Source organism: Pristiophorus japonicus, chromosome 6 (genome assembly GCF_044704955.1).
Source record: "Pristiophorus japonicus isolate sPriJap1 chromosome 6, sPriJap1.hap1, whole genome shotgun sequence".
NCBI lineage: Eukaryota > Metazoa > Chordata > Chondrichthyes > Pristiophoridae > Pristiophorus > Pristiophorus japonicus.
In genome coordinates, this window is record NC_091982.1 from 171554686 (window position 1) to 171582625 (window position 27940).

Sequence of the window (27940 nt, forward strand, 5' to 3'; positions counted from 1 at the left end):
CTCTCCCCGCCGCCCCCTCCTCTCCCCCCATCTCTCTTCCTTACACCTGATTTCTAAGTGTAGGCAAGGTTTTTCTGAGCGTACAAAAATCTACACTTACTCCATTCTAAGTTAGTTTGGAGTAAGTTTTCGCTGTCTAAACTTGTAAAACTGGTGTAAGTGGCCGGACACGCCCCCTTTTGAAAAAAAAAATCTGTTCTAAAATGAAACTGTTCTAACTCACTCGAACTGGAGCAAACTAAATGCCGAGAATTGCAATTTCTAAGATACTAAATTCTAAACTAGTTGCTCCAAAAAAAAACTCGGGCCGAAACTTGAGCCCTTCATCTTAGCTTTAACTCTTCCCTGTGAATATACAAGACCTCTATCTACAATTGTTTTTTTTTAAAATGTCATTAATCCTTTGTATTGTAACTGATTCCCCAACAACAAACCCCCTTTCACATTCTCCCAAATTTTTCTTCATGTCTATAAATTTTGCTTTTCTGAAATTAGGCACTGAAATCAAATGATGCCTTATTTTACATGACCTCGTTTGTTTAAATCTAATGATACAATAATCACTTTTTTTCCAGGGTTACATCCAAATCAGGCTATCGTATTATCTCGGACTCACTACTGGATGTGAGATCCAGTAAATTCTTCCCTCTGATGCCATCCTTGATATGTTGAAGAAGCACTCATTGATGGTCTCTAATATTCCTCTTATTTACCTCCCTCCCCACTTGGCTATCCCATTTCAGGACACCTTATAGATGGGTAGTTGAAATCCCACTTTATAATAACATTATCATATTTTTCTCATTTGCTAATTTTCTTAGAGTTCCCTGTCTTCATAAGAACATAAGAAATAGGAACAGGAGTAGGCCATACGGCCCCTCGAGCCTGCTCCGCCATTCAATAAGATCGTGGCTGATCTGATCATGGACTCAGCTCCACCTCCCTGCCCGCTCCCCATAACCCCTTATCCCCTTATCGTTTAAGAAACTGTCTATTTCTGTCTTAAATTTATTCAATGTCCTGGCTTCCACAGCTCTTTGAGGCAGCGAATTCCACAGATTTACAACCCTCTGAGAGAAGAAATTTCTCCTCATCTCTGTTTTAAATGGGCGACCCCTCATTCTAAGATCATGTCCTCTAGTTCTAGTCTCCCACATCAGTGGAAACATCCTCTCTGCATCCACCTTGTCAAGCCCCCTCATAATCTTATATGTCTCGATAAGATCATCTCTCATTCTGAATTCCAGTGAGTAGAGGCCTAAACTACTCAACCTTTCCTCATAAGTCAACCCCCTCATCCCCGGAATCAACCTAGTGAACCTTCTCTGAACTGCCTCCAAAGCAAGTATATCCTTTCGTAAATATGGAAACCAAAACTGCACACAGTATTCCAGGTGTGGCCTCACCAATACTTTTTATATAGCTGTAGTAAGACTTCCCTGCTTTTATACTCCATCCCCATTGCAATAAAGGCCAAGATACCATTGGCCTTCCTGATCACTTGCTGTACCTGCATACTATCCTTTTGTGTTTCATGCACAGGTACCCCCAGGTCCTGCTGTACTGCGGCACTTTGCAATCTTTCTCCTTTTAAATAATAACTTGCTCTTTGATTTTTTTTCTGCCAAAGTGCATGACCTCACACTTTTTGACATACTCCATCTGCCAAATTTTTGCCCACTCACTTAGCCTGTCTATATCCTTTTGCAGATTTTTTGTGTCCTCCTCACTCATTGCTTTTCATCCCATCTTTGTATCGTCAGCAAACTTAGCTACGTTGCACTCGGCCCCTTCTTCCAAGTCGTTAATATAAATTGTAAATAGTTGGGGTCCCAGCACTGATCCCTGCGGCACCCTACTAGTTACAGGTTGCAAACTAGAGAATGTACCATTTATCCCGACTCTGCTCATTACCATGGAAACCTATACTGAATGCCAATTATCAACTTTCCTTTGAAACTCGTATATGCTTTTGTCATGTACGTACTCAATGCTCTCATTGACAACTTCCCATCCTCCACCCTCCATAAACTTCAGCTGATCGAAAAAGTCTGCTGCCCATATTGGTCCCCCATACCTCAAATTTGAAAATTCCATCCTTATGTTTAACTCTTATCCATTAGCCCCACCCTCCCTTCCACTATAACTTCCTTCAGCCCTACATCGCTCTCCCACCCTGAATTCTTCGTTCCTCTCACTCCTGTCTCTTGCTCATTCCCCCACCAATGGCAGCTGTGTTTTGAGCCACCTAAGTTCCACTTTTGAATTCCCTTCCTGAACCCCTTTGCCTCACCATTTCCTTCTAATCTTTTAAGACATTCTTTATAGCCCACCCATTTTGGCTCAGTGTCCAGTTTCTTCTTTGTGAAGCATCTTGGAATGCTTTTCTACATTAAGGATGCTATATAAATGAAAGTTGTTATAGTAGTTCTGCTGGAAGGATTACAGCAGTGTTGGTGTGAGAGACATTGGAGCAGATTTCAACTGCCAGTTGCCTATTTCTTACTTGAAAAGACTGGCAGTCGGAACTCTGTTGGGTACCTTGTGTGCCTATTTGCCTACCTGAATCAATTCGCAGGCAGGCCTTTAAATGGTTGCTCAGCACTCCCGCCTTACAAGTGCTGACAGTGGCATGATCGAAACGAGAAACTCACTGTACAGGGAACTGGACGTGCAGACTTGAGTCCCATGCTCCAAGGAGCAGCATATTGTAGCATTCCTGATAACTATACCTCACAAAAGAGAAGATCCCAGGTTTGAATACTGGTTTGTGCTGAGTTAGCTAAGAGTGCTGAACTTGCTCTCGCTACTTCTCGACATGGGAAGGGAAATTTCAGTCAGGCTATCTGCTCCTGATCACTATCCAGTTACAGGTGAAAGAAAAACTTACATTAAATCATGCCTTTCACAACATGACAAAGCGCTTTACAGCCAATTAAGTATTTTGAAGTGTAATCATTGTTGTAATGTAGGAAATGTGGTACCCAACAAACAGCAATGAGATAATGAGCTCTTTAGTACAACCTTAATTTTTAACTAGATATATGCAGCTCATGTTGTTGAAAGTATTGATTATATGCGGCAAAACAGAAATTCTATACTAACCAAATGTAATATGTGTGTGTGTGTGTATAGAGCAGGATTTGAATGTTCACTGATGTTGAAACACAACTGGCTTAGTTTTCTTGTACTGAATAGATTGCCATTAATGGCGAGAATGGGGTGAAATTCAACTTTGGTGGAGGCGCAAAACCTCAATGAAGGGGAAAATTGAGGGGGTGGGGGTGGCGGTGATTGGTGCGTATAACGGGCAGCTAATCCACTACCGCCCGTTTCATGCCCCTCCCAAAGGTGAATTTCACTCCCAGTATCTTAATATTTAGTGGCAGACCTTTATGTGATGAAAATAACTTCCACTTATGAAATAAACTATGTTGACATTAGGAAAATTGCTGCCAATGTACTACAGAGAAATGGTACGTAAGCCAGTATGCTTTAGGGTGCATTCACACTGTGACTGTAGAGTCAGTGCAAAATAGCTTTGCTTCACATCAGTGCTATAGTTATAGTGTAAATGCAATCTAATGCACACCAGTGCTCAGTGAGCTCCCAGTGAAGACCCCCTCTAGCCTATCCTATAATGTACTCATAATGCCAGTCTTTGAGCTGGTGCTTGTTAAAGTAAGGTTGAGTGAGGCTTTCTTCCATCCCCTCAGCCTCTGGGTGCTCTACATTTTCTTGATTTGAAAGGGAAGTGAGGGACAAGGATTAGTATTTAGTGTCGAGGATAAGCAGAGACCGATGAGTGACTGCTGAAGAAAGCAGCTGCACTTTATCAGGTATAATGTGTGAGGGTGAGATCGGCGTGAGAAGGGACTGAATTAAATCGAGCTAAGAACCCTGCAGGATATGACCTCCAGCTTCACCTCATGAAGCACACCCTTTCCCTTACTATTATTGTTCACGAGCTTGCTCTGCAAGAAAGTAGGGGGAGTGTTAATGTAGCCGAGTGAGATGCTTTGAGAATGTGCATATCAAGGTAGAATAGTGGTGCTGGTTTGTGAAGGGTGGCAGAGGTGTGAAGAGCGGAAGACAGTAGTGAGGAGAGTAGAAGGTGCAGAGTGTGGGAGTAAGAAGAGAAGGAGGTGGAATGAAGTGGTGCAGTGAATGGAGGAGAGTGCTGGTAATTGGGGGAGGGAAGGGGCTTCAGTTAGTGTGCAAGGTTATGCAGAGAGTAATGCAACATTTATAGTTAGGAGTCATACAATAACATCGACTTGCACTGATGGCAGATTTGAGGGAGAGGGGGACAGTACCTGAGGAGAGTGAATAGTTAACAATGTTGGCTAACATGGGAGCCAGAAAAGGAAGTTGGGTGGTCAGCAGTTTGGTGGGAATAGGGTCAAGGGAGCAGGAAGCGCATCTCATGGACAGGATATGGGGAGATCAGAGAGAAGCTGGAGAAAGAAATGATGTCAGGGCTTGGGCAGTGTGCTACCTTAGAGGAAGATTGGCCCGGTAGCAGAGACAACTGAACGGATGGTCTCAATCTTAGAGACAAAAAAGTCCATGAGCTCCTCAGAAGTGAAAGAACAATTTAATCCTTTGCATAAAACGGTCTTCAGTTTTTGTGCATTTTTTTAAACTTGCCATTCTGAGAAAAGGAAGTAACCAGAGTAATCTCTCATTATGATTAATTGGTTCTAGAAATTTTAACTTGTGCATTTAGATACTAATCTATAATAATAATAGTCAGTTCTTGTCTGCCCTGGGGTGGGGCCAGTGGTTGGGAGCACATGGTCCACTGAGTGACAGTTGCATCAACCAATAGGGAATCAGAGCCCACCCGGTCTCGCAACCAATCAGTGGGGAGCGATGGCGCAAATTATAAAATTTGCTCCCCGCTGATTGGTTGTGAGGCCAGACGGGCCCTGATTGCTCATGAATCTGTACCAATGAGGAGGCGGCGGCGGATGCAGCGGGGCCAATGCAGGCGGGGCCGCCCTAGGTGTTGCTGCAGAGTTGAGAGGCACGCATGGTGGGCGGTCGAGGGAGAGGGCGAGCGATGGAGAGAGGGTGGGAGGGAGAGAGGGGGAAAGCGAGGGAAGACGAGGGAGAGAGAGGGGAAAGCGGTCGGTAGAGAGGGAGGGCGAGGGAGGGAGGACATCAGCGTTGATTCTATAGACAAAGAATGATAACAGTCTAAACATGTACTGTTACAATAAAAGATATTTGACCGCAAGTGTTTTGTGCATTTCTGCTAGATAAAAACAAATGTCAGGTTTTGAATCTTTAATCTTTTTCATTTCATAATTTCTTTCCTATGAGAACAATATAAAAGGACAAAATAAAACCACTAAATGAATTAGTTGGTAGGCGGTGTCTGCTGCTTTGAGGAAAGCAAAATCAGTTGCTCCATTTGCTGATATTGTTCTCGTATCAGTAACTCATTTTTGAACTCTTGCTTCAAAATTTTGTTATTTGACTTCTCTGTCTTTTAACAGTATCGTCTTTTAAATCACTCAAACTTAAAAAGAACGTGTGAAAGTGATGAGCAAAAACAGTGCGCTCTGCAACTCCGAGTGTAAAATTGTTTTTGTTGTGTATCTGTAAAGCATGCACTCCCATGTTCTGCCACCAGGGAGCTCATCCCCTGAAGTCCCAAGGGATCCCAGCATCCCTTGGGAGCACTGTATATAAGCCGGCCCCTAAGGCCTGTTCCTCACTCTGGAGTGTCTTATTAAAGACTGAAGTCACTGTTACTTTAACCTTCCTGTGTGCAGCCTCATCTGTGTTAGGAACACAATAGTTTTAAAGATGAGTTTTGGAGCTTATTCTATTCCTCCTCAATTTCTATAGTGCGTCTTTATGGGGCGTGTGCAATATGTTAAAGGGGAATTGAGAATATATATATGGAAAGAGATAAATGGTCGATTTCAGGTTTTACATATCTCAAATTGCAGGCCAGTAACATTCTGTTTTTGCACATTGCCCGCAAGAAATGCTGATCTTGTCAACTGCTATCATGTGACCCTTATCACCCACCCACATGCTTGCAGGAGCTCGACTGCTGTTATTATAAAAATTATTCACTTCAAGGTCGCCGGATGCAGCAGTTGAAGTGCTGTGACCATAAAGCTGGTTAATTGTGTCTTTGTACTCGAATCATTGAAAGTTAACATGCAGATACAGCAAGCAATTTAAGAAAGCAAATGGAATGTTGGCCTTTATTACAAGAGGATTTTCCTTACTGAAGGAAGAATATACAGGTGCAGTGTCCCTTGGGACCGAGGCCGTTCCGGATACCAGGCTTTTCTGGAATTTTGATCGTCTTAATGACATCATGAATCCAGAAACACCCGAGCCAGGTTCGGTATTTCCAGATTTTGGAACGTCAGAAAGGGAGGGGTGGGTGGTGGGGGAGGGGAGAGAGAGTGAGGGATGGGTGGTGGGGGCGGGGGGGGGGGAGAGAGCAAGGGTCGGGGCCCCGCCGAGGAGAGCGAGGGTCGGGGCCCCGCCGAGGACAGAGAGGGTGCGGGCCCCTCCGAGATGTTCGGGCGCGCCCTGCCATGGAGGAGATGTTCGGGCAGGCCAGCGGCGAGGCCCCAAGGTAAGGGCAGCGGAGGCAAGGCGAGGGTCGAGGTCGGGCAGCGGCGGGACCCCGAGGTTCGGAGGTTCAGCGGGTCCGGATTCTGGAACATTTTATCGATTCCAGATGACCCTGCCACCGATCGGTCCGGATTCCGGAACATTCTGGATTCTGGAATTCCTCATTTTCGATGCTGCACCTGTACTTGCCATAGAGGGAGTGCAGCAAAGATTCATCAGACTGATTCCAGGGTTGCGGGGGGGGGTGGGGGTTGCCTATCAGGAGAGATTGAGTAGCCTAGGCCTATATTCTCTAGCATTGAGAAGAATGAGAGGTGATCTCATATACAAAATTCATACATGGCTTGACAGGGTAGATGCAGGGAGGATGTTTCCCCTGGCTGGGGAGTCTAGATCCAGGGGTCATAGTCTCAGAATAAGGGCATTTAGGACTGAGAAGAGGAGAAATTTCTTCACTCAGATGATGGTGAATCTTTGAAATTCTCTACCCTAGAGGGCTGTGTTTATATTCAAGGCAGAGAGCAATAGATTTTTGGATATTAAGCGAATTAAGGGATTATGGGGATAGTGCAGGAAAGTGGAGTTGAGGTGGAAGATCAGCCATTATCTCATTGAAGGTGGAGATGTACAGATTTTTGAATGATAAGGGAGTCAAGGGTTATGGGGAGCAGGCGGGGAAGTGGAGTTGAGGCCAGGATCAGATCAGCCATGATCTTAATTGAATGGCGGAGCAGGCTCCAGGGGAAGAATGGCCTACTCCTGCTCCTAATTCTTATGTTATAATTGAAATCTGTCTTGTTTGCGCTGCAGGCTACCCTTCCAAGGGGGAAATCGAGACAAAATGCCTGACCTGAGGTTGTCAAGAGATTTTTATCGAGTTTAATCTGGCGGCTTCAAAGCGTTTGACTGAAATCAATGGTGAGAAAAGGTGTTCGTCTATGTGCAAAGTAAAGTAAATGTAGGCACGGTTTTACCACTAGATATCCAAATTATTATTTTCTACTATATGATCAGTGAGCATAAAGCATCAAGTATTGTAAATATATATGTTCTGTTTCTGTTACAATTTGCTTGTCCTATTACAGTTCAATAAATTGTGTTTGACAGATGGGCCTAGAAATTTGTAGGTTTAGTGCCGGCCATTAAGGGTCGTTTTGATGAAAAGATGGCAGCCAACTCGCTTGCAGTGGGATCTGCGATGGCTGCCATTTTTAGCAAGTCAGCAGCGCTCGCTAGAGAGATGGAAAAGAGGCAGATCGTGATGTCAATGAGTATGCAACGTTCATTTGACACATGATCTGCCATTTTCGACATCGCCGCTCCACTTACCACTCTCTCTTAATCACGACCAACTGACCGCATTCTGCAGCAGGAAGGATCCCCCAGCAGTGTTCATTTAAAGGGATCATCAACGGCAGGTTATAGTTGACATGGTTTCTCAGTTTTACTAGCTCTGTCTTTAAGTTTCGGCAACTCTTGCACCTTTCTAAACTTGTTTAAAGTTGCTGAGGTCACAGGGAGTGTTGGTGCAAATGGAGAACACCTTGCTTCTCATTTAAAGGCTTCTGCTCACACCACTGGCTCACAGCATGGGGGCTCTACTGGTGGTCCGGTCCCCCTCTTGCGTGAGTATCTTCGGAAGAGGGAGTGGAGCAGCGAAGGAAAGATGCTCGCGGAGGGAGCAGGGCTCTCAGCAGGTGGCCTTACCCATCTCGGTTTTCCAAGAGCATTTCTCTTTCTTCCACTTAACCGAGGAGCAATGTAATAGGAGGCTCCACTTCACCAAGGAACACTGCCACTTGCTGCAACAGACCTGCGGCCTATGAGCAAGGTGACCACAGCTCTCCCAGTGGCCCTCAAGGTCACCATGGCTCTCAATTTCTTCACCAGCGCATCCTTCCAGCCTGCAGCAGGAGACATAGCTAACATCTCCCAGTTCGCTGTCCATCGCTGCTTCCGGGAGGTCATAGAGGCTCTCTAATCCAGGAGAAAGGACTTGATTGTCTTCTCTCTGAACAGTGAGAAGCAGGACGAGCGCGCATGTGGCTTTGCCAGGAGAGCGGGCTTCCCCATGGCCCAGGGTGCCATCGACTGCACCTATGTGGCGTTGCGGGCACCGTATACCAATCCTGAGATGTTCCATAACCGCAAAGGTTTAATGTGCAGTTGCTGTGCGACCACACCCAGCGCACCATGATGGTGACTGCCCGCTATCCTGGCTGCAGTCATGATGCCTTCATCCTGCGCCAGTCTCGTGTGCCAGCACCTTCCAAGCACCACATCAAACCCGAGGGTTGCTGCTCGGAGACGAGGGCTATCCGCTCGACACCTGGCTGATGACTCCCTTCTGCAACCCCACCACTCGTGGCCAGCAGTCATGTAATGCCAGCCATGCTGCCACGAGGAATGTCATCAAGTAGAGCATCGGGGGGCTAAAGCAACAGTTCCGCTGCCTTGAATGCTAGGGAGGAGCCCTCCAGTACCCGCTGGAATGGGTGTCCCATTTCGTGGTGGTATGCTGCATGCTCTATAACTTGGCCATCATGAGGTCGCAGCCCTTGCCACCAGGGATAGTGGGACCACCTCAGGCGGAGGAGGAAGAGGATGAGGAGGAAGGGAGGGAGGAAACGGGCTGTCCCTGAATGCCTCATCAGACTCCGATTCCAGTGAATGAAACCATAGATCCCCGTTGCTCACCACTTCCCCATCATACCATCCCTCTGTCACGGAACATCACAGCATCCTCCTCGGCCCAACGCTGAAATGAGAGCCATCACAAAACACACATTCCAAACAGAAATCATAAATTGGCTCAAATGACAACATCAACTATTCACCCCTTAGTTGTCTGTCTTTCGTTTGCCTTTACCAACTCGAGTGCTCCTACGCAGTGCTAACCTGGTGGCTGCAGTATGGCTAGTGGAAGCCAGCTGACTTTCCCTGGGGAGATTGCAGATGGCCTTGCATGACAACCTCAATCAGCTGTGGATCTAGAAGGTCCGGCTGTAGACTACACCACCTCGGCATGGGCGGTAGCAGTCTGGGCTGGCAGGCTGATGGGCAGCAGCAAGAGCAATGCTGGAGTGGCAGTGGTGGGAGTAGGAATGCTGCCATCCTGAGAGAGGACAGCAGGTTCCTGCTCCATTGATCCACTGCCCTGGGCCGGAGCCTCAGCATTCCTAGCCATCTGTTGGAGGACAGGTTGCTGGTCTGCTGAGACACCCTGCAGGCCCCTTTCGAAACCCCCCAGTCTGAGCTTATGTGGCAACAAGGAGAGCAGTCTGCACTTCCACTGCAGCACTAAGACGTTGGGTCGTTGCTACCTGCGCTGGAATGGAAGCCGCGACATTGCCCAAACACGGCATCATGACTGGGTCCAAGGGACTCTCCTGGAATTGTCCATAATTTCTATCCTGGGCTCCAATTTCTGCACAAAGCCCCATCCAGTGTTAGAGCCAACTCCTCCATGCTCCTTGACACTGTCATCAGACTCTCTGGCAGGCTTGCGACTACACCAAGCATTTCTGTGTGCCTGCCCATCACCCTTCTGAAGGCTGCCCCATCGAGGTCATCATCTGAGTTCTGTGGAGCTGAACTCGTGCGTGAATCCGCCCTCCCAGGGAGCTGCCACCCGAGCTACCCTTTCCTCCGGCCTCTCAGCAGCCCACCCGTAACCAGTGACTCACCATGTGCAAATCCCGCCACTATACTACCCTCTCAATTCTGTGCAGTCCCATTTGCTGAGCTGGTGTCTGCGAGGTTCAGTTGCAATGCCCGTAACGTCGTCGTTGTCTTCGCCGCCTCCTTCAATTTGCTCAGCATAAGGGACCAGCTGGCCTGTTGCCAGTTCTTGGGTATCTGAAAGCAGAAAGGCACAAGGGTTGGGTTGTGGTGAGGGGAGGCGGGGAAAGCAAGATATCCACGCATACGACATCAGCAGGGTAAGTGAGAAGAGATTGTGGGATGTGAGAAGAAGGATTACATATGACCATACTGCCATTAGCAGCAGCGGCTTCAACCTCTCCGCTGGCCACAAGCTCCAACGCTGCCTCTCCAATAATTTCAAGCACCAATTCCCCCAGGTCGATCAGGTTCTCTATTGCGGCTTGGCCACCTCCCATCTTCCGTTGCTCCCTCCTGTTCTGTGCCACCTTTTCCTGCAAGAGAAAGGGAAGTGTGTCAGTGAGTGTGGTGCAATGTGTTCAGGTGATGTGTCTGCCATAGTTGAATAGCTATGGCAGTCAGTGTGTGCAAAGTGTGAGATGCGGGTGTGAGTGTTGCAGCATTGGTAGGATTGTGAGGTATGAGTGGTGATAGCTAGAGATTGTTGGTAGGTGATTGATGGGCAGTGTGGTGCATTGAACAGTGTGTGAAGCTTGAGGTGCAAATGATGGGATATGGCATTTTGTGGTGTAGATGGTGGGATATGGCATTTGCTGAAGCCTTCACTCCCTTTGACCTGACGTGTGAGGTTGTTAAACTTTTCTCAGCTCTTGATCCAGGTCCTTGGGACCACACTGGTGGTTGTGACGGAGTTGGCAATTTCCTCCCGCAACTTCTGCAAATGGCGTTGGACGGCCTCTTGCCATCCTGCAGGTACAGAACAGCTCACTTTCGTTGGATCCCCAGGACCAAGGCCTCCAGTGCAGCATCTGAAAACCTTCTTGCTCGCTCCCTTGGTTGCTGTGTCATGGCCTGCTCTACAATGACAATGAGGTGCTTCTGCAACAAGACATCTCCCCTTTAAGCGAAGGTTCACTAGGTTGATTCCTGAGATGGTTGAGCAGGTTGGGCCTATACTCATTGGAGTTTAGAAGAATGAGAGGTGATCTTCTTAAAATGTACAAGATTCTGAGGGGGCTTGACAGGGTAGATGCAGAGAGGATGTTTCCCCTCGTAGGGGAATCTAGAACTGGGGGGGGGGGCATAGTTTCAGAATAAGAGGTGGCACATTTAAAACGGAGATGAGGAGGAATTTCTGCTCAGAGGGTCGTGAATCTTTGGAATTCCCTGCCCCAGAGAGCTGTGGAGGCTGGGTCATTGAATATATTTAAGGTAGAAATAGACAGGTTATGGGAAGCGGCAAGTTGAGGCCAAGATCAGATCAGCCATGCTCTTATTGAATGGCGGAGTAGGCTCGAGGAGCCAAATGGCCTACTCCTACTCCTGCTCCTATTTCTTATGCTAAGTTGTGCAGAGAGCCTAGGCCAAACTTTATTGGCCAAAAGACTACCCTGATATTGCCCCCTCCCTTCAGCGCTAAGCCAGTCTCCAGTCTGTTTAGCGCTGAGCTCAGTGCTCCAGTCATTATTATGAGCTGGCAGCACAAATTTTGTGTGCTGCCTGCATCACTTTGAATGGGCACCGGCAAATAGCGTTGGCCCGTGACAGCTCCTGCTTTTGGGCCATACCAATTTTTTAGGCCTTTAATCCCTAAGGTTTAGTACTAGCATCATTCTGCTACTTTTGAAGAGCAAGAAGGATCCTTTGGTGGCATGTAATCGAACTGGTGTAATCCAAATACACAGTTCTCTATCTGCTCCCTGGGTAGGCCAGAATATTGTTACCCAGATATCATGACAGGTAGAAACAGTCTTGAGATTGTAGGAAGTGAGGATTGACCTACATTGCTAACTCTTAATGCCCTCAAGTGGCCCAGTACACCACTCAGGACAACTGGGAACAGACAATAAACGTATGCTTACCACCTGTAACTGCAGCCCTAAAACAAATTTATATAAAGTTTTGGTGCTGGAGAGATAATCTCCCTAATTTCATCCAGACACTTGGGCCCTGATATTTGTGGGGAGGGTGCGATAACACGGGGAAAACGCGACAAGGCCGGGATGCAGAGGTCCTGCCACATTTAACGGCAGGACCTCATTTATAATTTTATTTCTTCCATTTCTGCCCGGCAGCCGGCCAAGAACATAAGAACATAAGAATTAGGAACAGGAGTAGGCCATCTAGCCCCTCGAGCCTGCTCCGCCATTCAATAAGATCATGGCTGATCTGGCCGTGGACTCAGCTCCACATACCCGCCCTCTCCCCATAACCCTTAATTCCCTTATTGGTTAAAAATCGATCTATCTGTGATTTGAACACATTCAATGAGCTAGCCTCAACTGCTTCCTTGGGCAGAAAATTCCATAGATTCACAACCCTCTGGGAGAAGAAATTCCTTCTCAACTCAGTTTTAAATTGGCTCCCCCGTATTTTGAGGCTGTGCCCCCTAGTTCTAGTCTCCCTGACCAGTGGAAACAACCTCTCTGCCTCTATCTTGTCTATCCCTTTCATTATTTTAAATGTTTCTATAAGATCACCCCTCATCCTTCTGAACTCCAACGAGTAAAGACCCAGTCTACTCAATCTATCATCATAAGGTAACCCCCTTATCTCCGGAATCAGCCTAGTAAATCGTCTCTGTACCCCCTCCAAAGCTAGTATAATCCTTCCTTAAGTAAGGTGACCAAAACTGCACGCAGTACTCCAGGTGCGGCCTAACCATACCCTATACAGTTGCAGCAGGACCTCCCTGCTTTTGTATTCCATCCCTCTCGCAATGAAGGCCAACATTCCATTCGCCTTCCTGATTACCTGCTGCACCTGCAAACTACGTTTTGGGATTCATGCACAAGGGCCCCCAGGTCCCTCTGCACCTCAGCATGTTGTAATTTCTCCCCATTCAAATAATATTCCCTTTTATTGTTTTTTTTTTCCCAAGGTGGATGACCTCACACTTTCCGACATTGTATTCCATCTGCCAAACCTTAGCCCATTCGCTTAACCTATCTAAATCTCTTTGCAGCCTCTCTGTGTCCTCTACACAACCCACTTTCCTACTAATCTTTGTGTCATCTGCAAATTTTGTTACACTACACTCTGTCCCCTCTTCCAGGTCATCTATGTATATTGTAAACAGTTGTGGTCCCAGCACCGATCCCTGTGGCACACCACTAACCACCGATTTCCAACCCGAAAAGGACCCATTTATCCAGACTCTCTGCTTTCTGTTCGCCAGCCAATTCTCTATCCATGCTAATACATTTCCTCTGACTCCGCGTACCTCTATCTTCTGCAGTAACCTTTTGTGTGGCACTTTATCGAATGCCTTTTGGAAATCTAAATACACCACATCCATCGGTACACCTCTATCCACCATGCTTGTTATATCCTCAAAGAATTCCAGTAAATTAGTTAAACATGATTTCCCCTTCATGAATCGATGCTGCGTCTGCTTGATTGCACTATTCCTATCTAGATGTTCCTCTATTTCTTCCTTAATGATAGTTTCAAGCATTTTCGCCACTACAGATGTTAAACTAACCGGCCTATAGTTACCTGCCTTTTGTCTGACCCTTTTTTAAACAGAGGCGTTACATTAGCTGCTTTCCAATCCGCTGGTATCTCCCCAGAGTCCAGAGAATTTTGGTAGATTATAACGAATGCATCTGCTATAACTTCCGCCATCTCTTTTAATACCCTGGGATGCATTTCATCAGGACCAGGGGACTTGGCTACCTTGAGTCCCATTAGCCTGTCCAGCACTACCCATCTAGTGACAGTGATTGTCTCAAGGTCCTCCCTTCCCACATTCCTATGACCAGCAATTTTTGGCATGGTTTTTGTGTCATCCACTGTGAAGACGGAAGCAAAATAATTGTTTAAGGTCTCAGCCATTTCCACATTTCCCATTATTAAATCCCCCTTCTCATCTTCTAAGGGACCAACAATTACTTTAGTCACTCTTTTCCATTTTATATATCTGTAAAAGCTTTTACTATCTTTTTATGTTTTGCGCAAGTTTACCTTCGTAATCTATCTTTCCTTTCTTTATTGCTTTTTTAGTCATTCTTTGCTGTTGTTTAAAATTTTCCCAATCTTCTAGTTTCCCATTAACCTAGGCCACCTTATACGCATTGGTCTTTGATTTGATACTCTCCTTTATTTCCTTGGTTATCCACGCCTGGTTATCCCTTCTCTTACCACCCTTCTTTTTCACTGGAATATATTTTTGTTGCGCACTATGAAAGAGCTCCTTAAAAGTCCTCCACTGTTCCTCAATTGTGCCACCGTTTAGTCTGTGTTTCCAGTCTACTTTAGCCAACTCTGCCCTCATCCCACTGTAGTCCCCTTTGTTTAAGCATAGTACGCTTGTTTCTGACACACCCTCAATCTGTATTACAAATTCAACTATACTGTGATCACTCATTCTGAGAGGATCTTTTACTAGCTAGCTGGCTGCTGGGCGGGAAATTGACAAGCTAGCTGGCTGCTGGGCGGGAAAACCAGTGACAGGAGGCCGCAGCCTTTAGTATGGTCCCCGGCAAATGGGAGTGGGAAGGGAGCGAGAGACTGGTGGTTGGGGGGTGGTCGCCGATCGCGGGAAGGAGGGAGAGATCGAGACTTGGGGTGAGAAGGTCTACGATTGGGGCAGTTGGAAAAGTGAGGCCGCAATCGACAGAGAGGAGGCCGAAGGTTTCCTTGTGGCTCTGTGGGATTACTCGCACGACACAAAAGACATCACCGTAAAAATGGGTTGAGGAGACATTGCCCGTTTAAAAATGTTTGACCCCCTCCTGTTCGCCGGGTGGGGTGGAGTGGTAACTATCGAGGTAGTAGTGATAGTTCCACATAAAATCAACTTCTTTCTTCACTGAGAAGAATTGTTTCTGATAACCTTAGCCCAAACAGATGCAGCTATTTAATCATTTCAGGAATGTACTAGGTACCTTGGTTGTCAGTACTGCTTCAACTTTAGCAGGATCTACTGTTAGTTCATCTTAAAAGAGAGTCAGTAATCCAAATATTTCTCATTTAGCTTTATTTTATCCGTGTTCAATTTAATACCTTTTTGTTGGCATTGCTTCAATCGGCTTTGCAGTCCCTATTCGTCTGTACCAGGCTAAAATATCAATCATCATGCTTCCAGATTTTCATGTGACTCGGAGTCATCTATGTAATTTCTCAGGAGCTGGAGAGATTATGAAAGGCATGTGTAATTATCTCCATCAGCCAAATGGTACTCAATAGGTAGTCAGCTGACTCGATTCTTTATCAATACGTACTTCATCCACAAACTCAATTTTCAAATATGAACACTTTTTCTTTCACTAGTTGAGACAGAACAGAATCAATGATTTGAAGTGGGCATTAATTGCATTTGAGAGATTTGAAAGACTTTGGATTGGTGCATAGATACACCTTCTCGTTTCCTTGTGTTACCATCACCATTGAAAACACTGACCTGTGCAAGAATTTTCTGATCAACAAACTCATTAATATCCTTCTTGACAAGTTATTTTACATCTGGAAGAAGGTAGATGAATTCTTGATATTAATTTGAACATACCTAGTGTCATTGAAGGTTGGCATGCAGGTACAGCAGGCGGTTAAGAAAGCAAATGGCATGTTGGCCTTCATAGCGAGGGGATTTGAGTACAGGGGCAGGGAGGTGTTGCTACAGTTGTACAGGGCCTTGGTGAGGCCACACCTGGAGTATTGTGTACAGCTTTGGTCTCCTAACTTGAGGAAGGACATTCTTGCTATTGAGGGAGTGCAGCGAAGGTTCACCAGACTGATTCCCGGGATGGCGGGACTGACCTATCAAGAAAGACTGGATCAACTGGGCTTGTATTCACAGCGTTCAGAAGAATGAGAGGGGACCTCATAGAAACGTTTAAAATTCTGATGGGTTTAGACAGGTTAGATGCAGGAAGAATGTTCCCAATGTTGGGGAAGTCCAGAACCAAGGGTCACAGTCTAAGGATAAGGGGTAAGCCATTTAGGACCGAGATAAGGAGAAACTTCTTCACCCAGAGAGTGGTGAACCTGTGGAATTCTCTACCACAGAAAGTTGTTGAGGCCAATTCACTAAATATATTCAAAAAGGAGTTAGATGAAGTCCTTACTACTAGGGGGATCAAGGGGTATGGCGAGAAAGCAGGAATGGGATACTGAAGTTGCATGTTCAGCCATGAACTCATTGAATGGCGGTGCAGGCTAGAAGGGCCGAATGGCCTACTCCTGCACCTATTTTCTATGTTTCGAACTTCCCTGTTCCTATGAACACTTGCCATTGTATCTTTTCTCAGTTTTAATGAACCATCCATTATCATCATGGTTCACTGTCACAAGTTGTATACCTGGAACAGCTTAACATTCTCTTGGCACTGATTGAAATTCAGAACTGTACATCTGTTTGCTCATAAAATTTCTAACATTGATTCTTTTCACAAGACAAGGGGGGCATTTTAACTATCGCCGATGTTATAAAACAGACAATATCAGATTGGTCCTTTCATGTGACTTTGATAGAAAGGAAAATCAAGCAGGTGTATCATGGGCAGTCGATTCAGTATACACCACTTTTACATCATCGCCGACAGTTAAAATGAACCCCAAGCAGTTTTACTGGACACCCGATTTTAAGTCCAGGTGGATCCCCTCTCAGGCCCGAGTTAAAATGACAGTTGGGTCTCAATGATGTCAGTGGGCTGCAGGAGTCTGGGGGAGGCCTATAAAGGCCCAACGTCAGAGGAGGAGCGGCAGTCCAAGCAGCAGGAGTCCGGGGAAGGCCCGTAAAGGCCCAACGTTGGAGGAGGAGTGGCAGTCCGAGCAGCGGGAGTCTAGGGGAGGCCTATAAAGGCCAGCTGGTGCAGCTGCAGGGAGAGAAGGCAAAAAGAAGTAGAAAGAAATCGAAAGGTGATGTCACAGCCAAGGGGGTAAGTGATTGGTTGGTAATTGGTGAGTAGTTTTTCTTTTTCCTTTCTTTATCAGTAAGTAACCTTTAGCATTGTTGTTGCCAAATTAAGTTTATCTAAGGGTTAAGTCATGGCAGGAGAGCTCAGACACGTGTCATGCTCCTCCTGTACCATGTGAGAAGTCTGGGATGCTTCCGGTATCCCTGACGACTATGTGTGCGGGAAGTGCATCCGCCTGCAGCTCCTGACTGACTGCATTGTGGCACTGGAGCTGCGAGTGGATGAATTCTGGAGCATTCATGATGCTGAGAATGACGTGAATAGCATGTTTAGTGAGTTGATCTTACTGCAGGTAAAGGGTACACAACCAGATAGGGAATGGGTGACCAACAGGAAGAGCAGTGCAAGGAAGGTCCTGCGGGCATCCCCCTGCAAAATAAATACACTGCTTTGGGTACTGTTGGGGGGGGGATAACTCATCAGAGGAGGGCAACAGCAGCCAAGTTCATGGCATCGTGGGTGGCTCTGCTGCACAGGAGGGCAGGAAAAAGAGTGGGAGAGCTATAGTAATAGGGGATTCAATTGTAAGGGGAATAGATAGACATTTCTGCGGCTGCAATTGAGACTCCAGGATGGTATGTTGCCTCCCTGGTGCAAGGATCAAGGATGTCTCAGAGCGGGTGCAGGACATTCTGAAAAGGAAGGGTGAACAGCCAGTTGTCGTGATGCATATAGGTACCAACGATATAGGTAAAAACAATGGGATAAGGTCCTACAAGACGAATTTAAGGAGCTAGGAGCTAAATTTAAAAAGTAGTAATCTCAGGATTGCTGCCAATGCCATGTGCTAGTCAGAGTAGGAATCGCAGGATAGCTCAGATGAATTTGTGGCTTGAGGAGTGGAGCAGAAGGGGGGGGATTCAAATTCCTGGGACATTGGAACCGGTTCTGGGAGAGATGGGACCAGTACAAACCGGACGGTCTGTACCTGGGCAGGACCGGAACCAATGTCCAAGGGGGAGTGTTTGCTAGTGCTGTTGAGGAGGAGTTGAACTAATATGGCAGGGGGATGAGAACCTATGCAGGGAGAGAGAGGGAAGTAGAATGGGGGCAGAAGCAAAAGATAGAAAGAAGAAAAGTAAAAGTGGAGGGCAGAAAAACCTAAGGCAAAAAGCAAAAAGAGCCACATTACAGCACAATTCCAAAGGGGCAAAGTGTGTTAGAAAGACAAGCCTGAAGGCTCTGTGCCTCAATGCGAGGAGTATTCGGAATAACTGTGCACATAGCAGTTAACGGGTATGATGTAATTGGCATCACGGAGACATGGCTCCAGGTTGACCAAGGTTGGGAACTCAACATCCAGGTTCAACATTTAGGAAGGATAGACAGAAAGGAAAAGGAGGTGGGGTGGCATTGCTAGTTAAAGAAAAAATTAATGCAATAGTAAGAAAGGACATTAGCTTGGATGATGTGGAATCAGTATGGGTGGAGCTACGGAATACCAAGGGGCAGAAAATGCTCGTGGGACTTGTGTACAGATCACCAAACAGTGTTAGTGAGGTTGGGGACAGCATCAAACAAGAAATTAGGGATGCATGCAATAAAAGTACAGTAGTTATCATGGGTGACTTTAATCTACATATTGATTGGGCTAACTAAACTGGTAGCAATGCGGTGGAGGATGATTTCCGGAAGTCTATTAGGGATGGTTTTCTAGACCAAAATGTCAAGGAACCAACTAAGGAGCTGGCCATCCTAGACTGGGTGATGTGTAATGAGAAACGACTAATTAGCAATCTTGTTGTTTTAAGGCCCCTTGGGGAAGAGTGACCATAACATGGTAGAATTCTTTATTAAGATGGAGAGTGACACAGTTAATTCAGAAACTAAGGTCCTGAACTTAAGGATTGGTAACTTCGATAGTTTGAGGTGTAACTTGGCTAGATTAGACTGGCAAATTATATTAAAGGGTTGATGGTGGATAGGCAATGGCAAACATTTTAAAGATCACATGGATGAACTTCAGCAATTGTACATCCCTGTCTGGAGTAAAAAATAAAATGGGGAAGGTGGCTCAATCATGGCTAACAAAGGAAATTAATGATCGTGTTAAATCCAAGAACGAGGCATATAAACTGGCTAGAAAAAGCAGCAAACCTGAGGACTGGGAGAAATTTAGAATTCAACAGAGGAGGACAAAAGGTTTAATTAAGAGGGGGAAAATAAAGTACGAGAAGAAGCTTGCCGGGAACATAAAAACTGACTGCAAAAGCTTCTATAGATATGTGAAGAGAAAAAGATTAGTGAAGACAAACGTAGGTCCCTTGCAGTGGAATTCAGGTGAATTTATAATGGGAACAAAGAAATGGCAGACAAATTGAACAAATACATTGGTTGTATCTTCACGAAGGAAGACACAAATAACCTTCCGGAAGTACTAGGCGACCGAGGGTCAAGTGAGAAGGAGGAACTGAAGGATATCCCTATCAGGCGGGAAATTGTATTAGGGTAATTGATGGGATTGAAGGCCGATAAATCCCCGGGGCCTGATAGTCTGCATTCCAGAGTACTTAAGGAAGTGGCCCTAGAAATAGTGGATGCATTGGTGATCATTTTCCAGCAATCTATCAACTCTGGGGCAGTTCCTATGGACTGGAGGATAGCTAATGTAACACCACTTTTTAAAAAGGGAGGGAAAGAGAAAGCGGGTAATTATAGACTGGTTAGCCTGACATCAGTAGTGGAGAAAATGTTGGAATCAATTATTAAGGATGAAATAGCAGCACGTTTGGAAAGCAGTGACAGGATTGGTCCAAGTCAGCATGGATTTATGAAGGGAAAATCATGCTTGACAAATCTTCTGGAATTTTTTTGAGGAAACTAGTAGAGTGAACAAGGGAGAACCAGTGGATGTGGTGTATTTGGACTTTCAAAAGGCTTTTGACAAGGTCCCACACAAGAGATTGGTGTGCAAAATCAAAGCACCTGGTATTGGGGGTAATATACTGATGTGGATGGAGAACTGGTTGGCAGAGAGTCAGGATAAACGGGTCCTTTTCAGAATGGCAGGCAGTGACTAGTGGAGTGCCGCAGGGCTCAGTGCTGGGACCCCAGCTCTTTACAATATACATCAATGATTTAGACGAAGGAATTGAGTGTAATATCTCCAAGTTTGCAGATGACACTAAACTAGGTGGTGGTGTGAGCTGTGAGGGGAACGCTAACTGGCTGCAGGGTGACTTGGGCAGGTTATGTGAGTGGGCAAATGCATGGCAGATGCAGTATAATGTGGATAAATGTGAGGTTATCCACTTTGGGGGCAAAAGCGCGAAGACAGAATATTATCTGAATGGCGGCAGAGTAGGAAAAGGGGAGGTGCAACGAGACCTGGGTGTCATGGTTCATCAGTCATTGAAAGTTGGCATACAGGCATAGCAAGCGGTGAAGAAAGCAAATGGTATGTTGGCCTTCATAGCTAGGGGATTTGAGTATAGGAGCAGGGAGTTCTTACTGCAGTTGTTCAGGGCGTTGGTGCGGCCTCACCTGAAATATTGTGTTCAGTTTTGGTTTCCTAATCTGAGGAAGGACGTTTTTGCTATTGAGGAAGTGCAGCGAAGGTTCACCAGACTGATTCCCAGGATGGTTGGACTGACATATGAGGAGAGACTGGATCAACTGGGCCTTTATACATTGGAGTTTAGAAGGATGAGAGCGGATCTGATAGAAACATATAAGATTCTGACGGGACTGGACAGGTTAGATGCGGGTAGAATGTTCCTGATGTTGGGGAAGTCCAGAACCAGGGGACACAGTCTTAGGATAAGGGATTGGCCATTTAGGACTGTGATGAGGAGCAACTTCTTCACTCAGAGTTATTAACCCTGCCGCAGAGGGTTGTTGATGCCAGTTGATTTGGATATATTCAAGAGGGAGTTAAATATAGCCCTTACAGCTTAGGGGATCAAGGGGTATGGAGAAAAAGCAGGAAAGGGGTACTGAGGGAATGATCAGCCATGATCTTATTGAATGGCGGTGCAGGCTCGAAGGGCTGAATGGCCTACTCCTGCACCTATTTTCTATGTAACATACATATGTAAAGAAGGACCCTGTTGGCTCCGGGTGTGTGTGTCCTTGCTGCCTGCTCAGGTTAAAATTGCAGATGCTGCGATCATGGTGGCTTTTGGATAGGTAAGAGCCAGGGCGATTTTAACTGGCCACTTGGTTTCTGCTGAGTGAGTCGGGTTAAAATCGCCCTCAGTTAGAATTCTGAAACTGCCTGCTAATTGGATTATCAAATAGTGTCACATTGTGAGATTTCTGATGTGCTGCTATGGGGAACCTTGCTTTAATATGTGTTAAGAATGCCACAATTGAGCGAAGCTTAGCTCTCAAGGGGTTACATTCATGGGCCATCTAAATCAGCATGTTGGGCACAATGAAAGATGGTTGAACATTCTAGTGATTATTCACGCCCATTGCTGCAACAACAACTCTATTGGTTTGAACTCAGCATAAGTCATTGCCAAGTTCGCCTAGTGGATTTTGCTCTTGGGTGCGGAGGGAGATAGGCTGTTTGACTAAAATATGACACTGGAGTCAGGCTGAGAGTGAGAGAGAAAAAGGACAAGAGTCTGCAAGGAGAGGAGTGCCTGTCTGACCTGGGTTGAATTCCAAAATGCAATGGAGCTATTTTATTTCAGTCAAATAAGGCCAATGTGGGGAAGCATAGTATGTTTATTATTTTACATCATTATGCAAATGTATTGAACTAAGTGAATCTTATCATTACTGCTGCTTTGCATTTTATTTTACTGCTTAATGATTTGCATTCAGCCTCGCCTCATCTAGTGTTCATTGGTTTGGCTTCTCGAGTCTCATCGCCGAGAGCATGCAGAAATCAAGCGCAGGATGCGGAAAGAGGATGTGGCAATTCTGTCCCACCCTCCCTTACCCTCAACAACTATCTGTCCCACCTGTGACAGGGACTGTGGTTCTTGTATTGGACTGTTCAGCCACCTAAGGACTCATATTTTAAGAGTGGAAGCAAGTCTTCCTCGATTCCGAGGGACTGCCAATGATTAAATGGGATTGAAAAAGTGTACGTGAGAAAGACATGAATATTTGACAGAAGTATTTGGGCCTGTAACTAGTGTTGATTGTCTAATGGCTGGTGTGGGCAGGCTGCTCCTGGTGATATCTCATCTCTCAGCATTTATTCTTTGCCACCTCAATAAAACCCAGCTCGAAGCCACGCTGAAACCAATTTCCATAATTTTCAATAGCAGTAAAAAGAAATGAGCAGTACATTTGAAGCAGCTGCTTTACTGTAACTGACCTTTAATGCCCATTTTAAATTGTTGAAGTTAGTGCTGAAAGGGACAGGAAGGCAAGTAACCGGTGGGCAGTCTCATTATGTCCTCACATCATTTCCATATGTACATATAATTCTGTGTAAGTGAGGCCTGCCAGTAGACAGGTTAGAAATTTTATGTGCTGCAGTAAATAAGCAGGGAGCCACAGTAAATTTACTGTTTTCCAGCCCACATTTCCTCATTTCCTGCCAGTAAAAATGCTTTCACTGATTGAAGTCTTTTACCCTAATAACATTTTAGCTTACCGTCTTTAGCAACACACAAAGAAAACTATGGTGTAAATTTTCAACTTGCCACCGAGATGTGAAACTGATGTTACGGATTGTCCACCTGTTGGACAACTGCCTGATTTTCATGTCCATTGCAATCTTGGGTAATGTGGTGTAGGGGTTATGTTACTGAAGTAATAATCCAGACAACGCGAGTTCAAATCCCACTGTGGCAGTTTTGAGAATTTGAATTCAGTTTAAAGATTCTGGAAATAATTCTGGAAATAAAGGGGCAGAAATTGGACTCCTTTGCGCCTCCGGGGAGCGATAACGGGCGCTGCCGGCTCTGATCGGACGCGGTGAGAGTACCGACGCACGCGAATGTCCTGTGGAGGTTTGCGGCAGTGGTAACCCCTAGCGCCACAATCACCTGCCCCCAGAGATCGTGACGTCATTGTGCTGCACATCGCCCCGGTAACGACCTGGACCCAAACTTTGGTTCACCTCCCTGCCGCATCGCCAGGAGACAACACTGACCGGCAGCTGCAGGAGGCGTTGTTAGGGAGGCTGGCCGCTTAGGGAGCAGTATTTAAAAGTGGTGATGGTCGGCTAAGTAAAAAATGTCTTTTCAACCCTCAGGTTATTTTTATTACAATCTGATCTCCCGCGATTGATCAGCCTTGCGCACTTTGAGTGCTTGGGGCTGTTCGTCGCAGATCACGGCTGCCGTCAGCAATGAGGGACATTGTTGAAATGCTGAGTCAGCAGCATTAGCCATTCCCTTTCAGGAGGGAAGGAGCTTCCATTCTCGGAATCGCTGGCCTCGATTTTATGCCCGGGCGACAATTTGAAAAGCTAGCTCGATATCAAAACCTTTAGAATTGCAACAAGATCTCTTCAATGTGCAAGGCACAAGTTGCATAATACAATATTGAAGGAGAAATGTGTGGAACAGAAACTAACATAGATTTGGCATCAATGATGCTGTTATCCAAAATGTATTTGTTCCTCTGTCCCACATTTGCTTTTTCCTTTCACCAAGTTCTGGCACCATAATACTTTTTCTTGTCTGCTGGTATAAAATGCTGATGATTTCTGCTGAATGAAATGACGTAGGAAACGTTAATAATCCAGCAATAACATTTTGCCCACTGTTTAGGCCAGTGCGTCCCCAATTCACTCTAGTTTTATAATTAGAGGACTGTTGATTTTTGTGACTGTACAATTGTGTAGCCAACAGTCTGAGATCACTACTTGTAGTATAACTGTCAGTTACATTTAACTCAACCAGGCACCACATGGTTGGTGTAGGCAGTAAATCCAATGAATGATTACCGAATTTTAGTTAGCTGAAGGAAAACATTGTGAATCATACCGAGCTGTGCTGTTAGGCACACGTCACCAAATTACATGCTTTTCCCCCCGCATTTTTGAGGGGCATACATTTAGAATTTCTTGAAATTATTAGAATTGGATTTTATATAAATCATTTTTATAAAATCCTGAACCTACAAGTTGCACCATGTGTTTCCTTCAGTTAAACTGTGTCTTCTGGTTGCATGAACCCCACCATCTGTTTGTGTTGTGCTTTCCAGTGGTGACGTCAAAATGCATGGCGATACTTGGTAACCATAACAATGATGGTAGTGGAAAGATTACCACTGATAAAAGATGAAATTCAAAGAGTGAAGCTCAGCAATAAAAGGTATTAGATTGTGTGTACTATAGAAAAATACATGGGGATCAGATTGGCTTATTGATGACAACCTAAATGTAGCTTTACTTCCATGGGTTATGATTTTTCGAATGCTCTTGATAATGCTCAGTGCTGCCAAACCACTGCTAATTCCCTAAGTGCATAAATGTTCGATTTGAGTGAGATAACTAAAGAGTGCATTTCAAAACTACTTACTAAATGTATGATATATACTCGGCAAGTGACTCACCTCCTGACTCCCCAAAGCCTTTCCACCATCTACCCAAAGCCTATCCACCATCTACAAGACACAAGCCAGGAGTGTGATGGAATAGTCTCCACTTGCCTGGATGAGTGCAGCTCCAACAGCAAGAAGCTCGACATCATCCAGGACAAAGCAGCCCGCTTGATTGGCACCCCACCCATCACCTTAAACATTCACTCCCTCGGGCACTATGGCTGCAGTGTGTACCATCTACAAGCTGCACCTCAGAAACTTGCCAAGGCTTCTTCGGCAGCACCTTTCAAACCTGGGACCTCTACCACCTAGAAGGACAAGGACAGCAGCTGCATGGGAACACCATCTCCTCCAAGTCGCACATCATCCTGACTTGAAAACATATCGCCATTCCTTCATCTTCGCTGGGTCAAAATCCTAGAACTCCCTCCCGAACAGCACTGTGGGAGTTCCTTCACCTGCAGCGGTTCAAGAATGTGGTTCACTACCACCTTCTCCAGGGCAGTTAGGGATGGGCAAAACATGCTGGCCTTGCCAACGACGCCCACATCCCATGAATGAATTAAAACAAATATATATATATAAAATCACATCGATTGCTGTTTTTAAGAGTTGAGTTTTATTTTGTTCTTTCAGGTTTTGGCTTTGGAGTCCCTAAACGTCAGGTGGTGTTGAAGCTGAAACCTAATCTCACTATTGCAGACAGCTGTTTGGCACCCCAGTTCAGCAAGTCCAGGCACATTCCAGAGATGCCAAGTGGTCTCCGTTTGTGTGTAAGTCCTTTTTCTTTGTCTTAAATGCCTCTGATCTTCCTTATTGCAATAAGAAAAAAAGGCTTGTTCCCATAATGGTTCAGTGAGTTTAGCCAGTGAATAATAAAACCTTAGAGAACAGGCAGACTGGCATTTGATCCTTGGTCTATGCTGAGTTATCTGGTCTCAGGTGAACTGTAGCAGGGTTCTTACAAATGAGCTCTACCCCCTAGGTTAGGCGGGGTGAAGATGTGTGGGGGAATACCATCCACAGTTCATGCTTACTGTCCAGCAATCCCTACTGCTACTGCATGTGTGTGGACATTGGAGGAGGAGAGGGTCAGGTTAGGACAGGATTTCGTTTGGCTTTGATGTTCCCATGATGTGGAGATCAGGAGAGGGTGGAGTTCAGCTTTGCCGTAAACTGATGGAAGAAATTGCCAAAGAGTAAAACAGGCTCTATGCAGTGGAGATACAGATAAACTATGCCACGTAAATCCAGACAGGGAACCAAAAAAAAATTGTAAATTTGATTCATAAACTAAAATGTATATGATTTGGTGGTAGGGAGGCAGTTGTTCAATTGTTTTTATGGGGGAAGTTGAATTTTAACTTTATTATGGCAGTTGTTTTTTTCCCCTCATCACTACAAGGAAGATTTATGTTGTGATTGGAACATGTTGCTCTTTCACGTACCCAAGGGTAGAATCTAGAACTCCCAGGACAAATAAAGTTTAACAAGTAGAAGTGCAGTGTTAGTGTTTTCAGTGTGATGAGTGTTAATGAAGTGATTCGAAGAAAATGCCGATTGGATCTTAAAGAGAAATTCTTCTGATATGTTAGTAAAATTAATATTTCTTTGATCAACTGGCATTAACCAAATGAAATGAATCCTCCATTAGGAAATAGAACTGCTCAGACCACCACCTCACACCCATTCCACACATGAGGGGTATGACGTGATGCTCACTCAAAGGGAAGGAAAGCATCCACAGTTAGTCCTTTAATAGAAAAAGTAAGGCCCGAATTCTGAATGAGGCATGAAAAGTAAGGGGGAAACCTGTCCATAAATCAGATGAAAACAAGAAATCAAACCATGGAGCTTTACAATAAAACTGCTCGCAGATTCTTATAATCCACTTATCTCAGCAGTAGCAGCAAGCCTGATCCAGCAAACTGACAGTTTGGGTGACCATTGGTGAAAGGCAATGCTAAATGCAAACGAGTGCATTATCTACTATTGGGGATGTATTTTATGTAACAAAACAACGCTGAAAGAAAAAAAGGAATTAACGTTTTGCTGGGACCTTTCCCCCAGAACTGTATTTAATGTCTGGTAAGTATGTGTGTGAACTTTTGAAAGCATTTTGATTCCATTATTTCAAATATTTGTATTTAATCAAACAAGACTGCATGTAAACACCATGTACACAGCATTCATTTTTGACTTAGTTTGAAGTGCATATGTTTTTAAGCATGCATTATTTGTTGGTAAGGAGAAAAATATAACATTTTGCTTGAAAAGGACACATTCCTCTTGATGAAATATCTGTGAAATATCTCAGTTCAGATTCTGTATTATGAATATTTAAGGGCGTTCAAGGCATTCCCCAGGGATGAGCAAGAATGTTGCACTTTGATCAATAATTCAGATGAATTTGGAAACTCAGTAATCCATTAAGTATTGTAATAATATTATAAAACTTTGACAAGTGTAATTAGTTTAAAACTATGAATCAATGTTGTTTGAAACAGTTACTTTTATCTCGCATCAGTTACACTACAATTTTGACACAGATTTTCTATAAAGCTGTATGTGTAACACACTGGGGTTGATTTTGGCTGCCTTTGCCTGGCATTAATAGAATCATAGGGCCCAAGTTTCGGGCCGTGCCTAGAACGGCGCAGCCCCGACCTGGACGCCCGTTTTTCGTGCCACAAAGTGCGCCTAAAAAAAAACTTACCTATTCTCTGGCTCCCTGCAGGCCTTCTGGTGCTGGGCGCGGCGCAGCACAAGCTGTGGGGGGCGGAGCCAGGTCCCTGCAGTGAAAACAGTGCCGGGACCTCTGCACATGCGCGCTACAGTGGGCGCGCATGTGCAGTAGCTCCAGGCGCCCAAAACTGTGTGGGAGGGGCCCGAAGCACGCCGTCCCTAGCCCTGGCCAAATGGCCTCACTGGGGCTGCGTCGATAAGGATGCCTCCCACGCCCAGCTCCTGCTGCTTCCAGACCCAACCTCCGCTTCCCCCGCTCCCGACCTTCCCCCCCGTCCCCCCGAGCTCCACTCCCGACCTCCGTTCCGGATCTCCGCTCACGACGCCCCCCCGACCTCCGCTCCCGAACCCGCACTCCCGACCTTCCC

General features: G+C 45.5%; 1 protein-coding gene across 3 annotated transcripts in view; it reads left to right on the top strand.

Moving 5' to 3' along the window:
- Positions 1–27940, top strand: part of LOC139265861 (beta-galactoside alpha-2,6-sialyltransferase 1-like) — a 139026-nt gene that overhangs the window by 47410 nt on the left and 63676 nt on the right. The window contains exons 1-3 of one of the 3 annotated variants that reach the window (XM_070883377.1): positions 6347–6368; positions 7420–7527; positions 25464–25600. The gene's annotated coding sequence lies outside the window, so the exon portion shown is untranslated. Of the gene's footprint in view, positions 1–6346; positions 6369–7419; positions 7528–25463; positions 25601–27940 lie in introns of those variants that run through there. The other 2 variants (XM_070883376.1, XM_070883378.1) reach the window with 2 other exon arrangements.